Consider the following 6,640-nt stretch of genomic DNA (forward strand, 5'->3'; position numbering starts at 1 on the left):
ATTCTATGAGAGCAAACCCTGACCAAACCCAACTCCTGCCTCCGAGCCTTGAGATGCCAAGAACCAGCCAGGTATGAATGTCTTCTTCCCTAGAACATTAAGGAGAAGAAATTTTCTTGACCTTTAGCATTGGGTGCAAAATGGAAACGGAGTTGGGAGGGAGTAAAGGTAGAGAATAAAGATGCCTTCATTCTGCCATGGGACAGATTAAAAAATGAAAAAGAGAAAAAAAGGCTTAAGCATGAATTATTTTACCTTCCAGCCTACTAGAAAGACACTCAGAATTTGGCTTTAGAAAGCCAAATCAAACAATTTAAAGTTCATTCCTATAAAAATCGGATTTTGTTTTTTTGTTCCTGGTGTATGAAGTGATATAGGACATGTATTCTACAGCATTTTCATGTTACAAAAATGCCTGTATTAAAATTATCAAAATTAAGAAGTTTCAAATTACCACTTCCTTAAAACAGAAGAAATAACTATCTTGTGATTTTAAAACAATACAGCAAAATTTTAGAACCCACCAGAAATACCCCATTAATACCAAGTGTCATGTCACTGAAATACTCACTTGGGGATGCTATTTCTTTTGAAATCTCTCAGAGAAGGACAGAAACCCAGACTGAGAAAGAATTAAACAATGAACATTTTAGTTCCAAAGTTACAGAGTTGACATTCTTAAGGATGGTGGCCTTTGACTCAACAAATCCTAATGAAGTCTTGTCACCTTTACCATATGTCCATAACACTGCTGAAGTCAATGAGCAAAGAAACCATGTGAAAAGCATTTGAGAAATTTGTTGAGAGCATCAGCTGTGACAGTTACCTTCTCCATGGATTTGGGACATGGTGTTCTCCACCTAACCTTAACACAGACCTCATGATCCCAAGAAAAGAGGCTTTAGACAAGGTCTGACTTTTAAAATTTTTTTTAAATGAAATTAATCCACTTTCAGGCAGAGAAGTTCCAAGAAAATATTACTACTATTTTCATTATCAGTTCCTAGGGAAAAACAATGCAAGACTGGTTTTCTGTGCACATTATTTGAAAACATGTTAAGATGTGTGAACTTTCGCACGTTGTAGACTATGGTTTCTTAAAATATATACATATAAATACCCATATGCTGTACAGACAACATATAAAAGTAGACAGAACATTGTCATGAGATGAGAGACATAAATCCTGGGTTTAGGGGTCAGCTCTGATACTGCGTGACAGGAGTCACTCTTTTGAGCTCTTTGAACTTCGGTGTTCATATTTCATAGGAATGCTTCCCCTTCTTTCTTCAGTTGGTTGTGACAAGACTCTAACAATGAGAAAACCCATGAGAGATTATTCTGTATTTTTTTTTAAAGATTTTGTTTATTTATTTGACAGAGATCACAAGTAGACAGAGAGAGGCAGGCAGAAAGAGAGAGGAGGAAGCAGGCTCCCCACTGAGAGAGCCCGATGCAGGGCTCGATCCCAGGACCCTGAGATCATGACCTGAGCTGAAGGCAGAGGCTTTAACCCACTGAGCCACCCAGGCACCCCGATTATTCCATATTCTATAGAAAGTATAGAAATAACAGCATTAGTATGTTTCTTTCTCATTTGTCTTCATGTTTTGCTCATACATAAATGTCAGGCTTTTCTGCAGTACATGTGATTTTGACATTTGTCTTTTTATTGTTGACTAAAACTTTCTAAGATGTTGACAATACAATATGTTATCAATTAACAAAATACTTTGGTAAGTTCCTTATAAAGTATTTGCTTGACTTTAAATCTAGATTTTTCTATTCTCTGTTTGCTTAATGCAGGACCCTGAGATTTGTTATTATCGGTGTAGAGCAGGCTTTGCCAAACTCAACAATATTGGCACTTGGGCAGACCATTCTCTCTTGAGGAGACTTTCCTGTACATTGCATGATGTTTAAGAGCACCCCTAGCTTCTACCCACTGGTTTCCAGTAACAGCCACCTGCTAAGCACCCAACTGTGACAACCAAAAATATCTCAAGATTTGCCCAAGGGAACACCTAGAAAGCCTCTGTTTGAGAACCACTGCTCTGGGCAGAGGATGTAGAGAAATGACGGGAAAAGATTTAATTAGGAATCAGGAACCCCAGATTCTAGTCTAACCCTCTAGTCCTGCCCCAGGCTAGGCAAACTTGAGCAAGTCATAACTTTCCTAAGTGTGATTCCATAGCTAGGGGACATAGCTGGACAGGTACTCTTTAAGAACCCACCCAGCTGTAATGTTCTATAGCTTTTATTCATTTATTTACTGATTTCCTCCATGAATGGGCTTGTCTTTTCAAGAAACTAAGATCTTGTGTTTTTTATATTACAAAGAAAGCTGCAATATTTTTTTTTAAAGATTTTATTTATTTGACAGAGAGATCACAAGTAGATGGAGAAGCAGGCAGAGAGAGAGGGTTGGGGGAAGCAGGCTCCTTGCTGAGCAGAGAGCCCGATGCGGGACTCGATCCCAGGACCCTGAGATCATGACCTGAGCCGAAGGCAGCAGCTTAACCCACTGAGCCACCCAGGCGCCCGAAAGCTGCAATATTAATACTTATTTGACTGGCATAATATTTTCACAATTCCATATCTGTGTCCCTGTTGTTGGCATGTCACGTAATCCACCGCATTTCTTTCTTTTCTCCCTTTCTTTCTTTCTTTCTTTCTTTCTTTCTTTCTTTCTTTTAAGATATGAGATAGGGGCAGGGGGAGGGGCAGGGGGAGAAGGAGAGGGAGAATCTCAAGCAGACTCCCCACTGAGCATGGAGCCTGACAAAGGGCTTGATCTTAACACCCTAGATCATGACCTGAGCTGAAAGCAAGAGTCCAACATTCAACCAACTCACCCACCCAGGTGCCCTAACACATAATCCACTGCATTTCTAAGAAAAGAAGAACCCATACAGGTATACCTGGAAGGAGAATGATCTCCTAGATGATTATCTACTTCTTACCTCTTATTAACTGCATTCCCTTTTATCTGTAACATCAATTTGCTGCTGGCTGAGTCAAACTTCTAAGCAAAGATTATATTCTACAATCACTTTGAACCAATTCTTCTCTCCAAATTTATAAGCCACCAGAAAAAAAAAAATACCTAAAACCAGCTTTATTGGTTGACTACAGGACCAATATGAAAGATTTAATAATTTTTCCCCACGCAAAGAAAATGCTCAAAAATGAGAGACAGGTAACCCCCACCTTAAAGTCCCGAGGGCTAGGAATTACCAACCACTATTTTATTCCAACAGCGACGGAACTCTTCTCAAATCCCACCTCAGAACTATTAATGGAGTTTCAGTCCTTCTTTTATTCCTTTCTCCAAGCTTGTCCCTCATTGCTATGATCCTATTCTCTGCAGGAGCCGGATTAGAGGGCCACAGAATAATGAATGCAGAGGTCTAAGAACACGCGACAGAGTGGTTAGAATGGATTTGGTTCAGACTACAATGTGAGTTCCACCATGTCTGAGGAGGGAACTAAAGAATCTAATTTTTACTTATGCCATTTCATCTACGGGTATCATTGTCTAAGGGTATATACTCTAAGTGCTATGCCATCTACTGATATTAAAAAAGAAAAATTGATGAAGATTAAAATAATAATGGAATTGATCAAATAATAATAGAATATATATTTTGTAATTCATAAAGAAAAATTGGATTTTAGCTTACAAATAGGATTTAAAGATGTTTGTGTAAAATAAAGATTTTCCAGATACTTTCAAATTAGCTTCTAAAAATATACCAGTGGTATATATTTTTTAAAAATAAAATAAAACAAGGGCACTTGTGCCGCACCATTGGTTAAGCATCCAACTCTTGGTTTCAGCTCAGGTCAAGATCTCAGGGTTGTGAGATAGAGCCCCACATCAAGCTCCATGCTCAGTGGGGAGTCGGCTTGAGATTCTCTCTCCTTCCTCTGCCCCTCCACATCCCCCCTCTCTAAAATATATAAATAAATATTTTTTTAAAGGTAAAAAGAAACAAATTCTTCCCATTTACATTCCATGAAAAGCTAATGTAATTTTCCTTTTTGAGTGTAATTGAAATGTTCTCAAGATCAGTCACTTCACTGGACAGTTTCCTTCTACAGTCTGGACCATTCCCTTAGGTTAATCTTGAGAAAGCTTGGCTTATTTCCATGTGCAATGACATTACACCTTACTGTTCTCTTAAGATGTACTTCATGAAACAAAGAGGCCATGGCCATTTTCAAATGGAATAACATTTCCATTTTGTCCAGACTTTGCCAGAATATTAAATTTTGGGACTGCCAGGAGTCTTAACACAAACTTCGCCATATTAAATAGGGATCAATGACTAGGAGTCCCTCTGACAATGTCCCCTCCCTAGTGTTCTGGATAAAATCCACTAGCTGTGACTTGTCCCAGTGGCTCATACCTTGCTATGTACAAGTAATGTAAGGATTCTCTGGGTGGGGCGGGGCGGGGGGGGCAATCATTCAAGTTCTCCTTGGGATCCACTGTACAGCCTGAATGCTCCTTCCCATGCTTCAACTGTTAATTATGATCTCCTCTGGTCCTTTTAAAATATAGCCACACTACATGTGTGGATTTTACCAAATGCAGACACTCCTGTATTAAAGGGTTTCCTTTGTTTCTAGATTTCTTCTCTTATACTAAGAGCAGATTACATAGCATATCACAGAGAAAATATAGCTTCATTTTATTTCACCCAAATGTGGGAGGCAAAAATAGCCTTAGATAAAATTATGAAATACATAAATATCATTAATTCCTGCCACCTGTCTACACCCAGGATGCCTCTGAAATTGACTCCTGCCCCTAGGATATCAAGGTTCTCAATTAATCCTTGTCCTACTGGTGCAAAGAAGGGTAAGCTAATGAATGCACTCACACTGAATCGTTCTGTATGTTTTAGGATGGAACCATAGAGAACTGAAAGTTCCAAACAAAGGAATGAATTGATAATGGTGGAATTTCAAGCCTGAATTACTTATTAGTTGGGGTGATGCTTTTTTCAGTGTGGGGCTTCTTACTCCACAAATTTACACATCTAGATGGCTACTCATTTCACCTCCACATAAGATTGGCAGTGGTTCCAAAATGCGAACTGTCTTCCCAGAGCCTAAAGCAACTTTTAAGATTAGAGATTTCCTCTCATCCTGCTAAATTCAGAAGACTATGTCAATTTTATTCTTCCCTTACAAACCTAAAAACTGAGTGGGATCTGAGATTGATGGACAAGATGTTATGATTCTGGCTCATATCATCTTTTCAACTGCACAGACGCCATACTGCATTCTGTCTTGGATGGAATCAGGGGAACAACCATCATCTGTCTGGAGGGCCTCCTAGAGAGGGTAGCGCATGTGCAGGTCTCTAATAGCTGAAATAACACAATTCCATGGCAGGAAAGTAGACTGGTCTTAGTACCTGCTACCAATGATGGGAAGATATAGGCAGGAGGGTTAGAGGAAAATACCTTGGGTACTGATTTCCAGTTTCAGAAGGAAATTAAGAGAATATCTGGGCACTGTGGACCAAACAACACTAACACCTCATACCTCATCTTCCATGAATAAGGAATTAACAGTGAAGTGGAGAATTGGACCATTCCTTCCTACCAAGGAAGAAAGCCATGGAGGATATCACCCATAACAGCTCTTCTATGCCAACAAAATGCCAGAGAAAGTTCTGGTAAAGCACAGGTATTTCCCCTTCATTTTGGTAACCAAAACAAACAAACAACAAAAAAAAAACCCTCTCTGTAGAACAGACTATATCTTCCTATTGTTTCAGTTGCCTGGAAAATTTAAACCAAGTTATTAGTTTAATTATAGTAAATAATTGAGATTTTATAGTCTGAATCTCTCAATCTTAGTTCCTTCCTGCAATTGTGTTTTTAAATCTTCCTTGTTTTATTGTTTCTTAATAATATGTTATTTTTAAATCTACATTTGTCTTAAGACACTTCTGCTTCAAGTCCTCTATGTAAAAGAGCAGAAGAGGTGATGGGGGATACATGTAGATACCAAGACACTAAGATACATCACCCCTTATTCTACGAGACAGTTCTACTCCTTATTACAAAGGTCCATTGAAGTGTACACCAAAACATGAGCTCATAACCACTTTCAAAAGAATCCCTGTGGTATTTACTAAAAATGCTGATTTTCATTCTACTCCAGAATAAATAAACTGAATCAGAAGCTTTGGAGTAGCACCCAGGAATCTAAAGTTTTAATAAGCATCCCAGAATACACTTATCATCATTCAACTTACAGAAACAATGATACAAGGAAAACACCTCTCTCTCTACTGTGTAGCATGTCACAGACAAAAGTTAAAGCAACCTTAGTGTTAGACACCTGAATTTGAACTTGGAAGACTGGTCATGCCTTATACTGCTTTCCCAGCCAAATATCACAGGCTTCCCTAATAGAAGTTTAATTGGAATTCCAGCTTCTACAATTTCTGTATTCCAAACTAGTGTTATGGTATTAATAAGAATGCAAGGGCTAGTTGAATATTTTATCAATTTATGAAATTGAAATGACTCATTTTTCAACCTGTCAGTGAAGAGCATCTGTCTGTTTACAAAAAAAAAAAAAAAAAAAAAAAAAAAAAAAAAAAAAAAAAAAAAAA

This window comes from Lontra canadensis, unplaced genomic scaffold, assembly GCF_010015895.1.
Source record: "Lontra canadensis isolate GAN:19392208 unplaced genomic scaffold, GSC_riverotter_1.0 scaffold31, whole genome shotgun sequence".
Classification (NCBI taxonomy): domain Eukaryota; kingdom Metazoa; phylum Chordata; class Mammalia; order Carnivora; family Mustelidae; genus Lontra; species Lontra canadensis.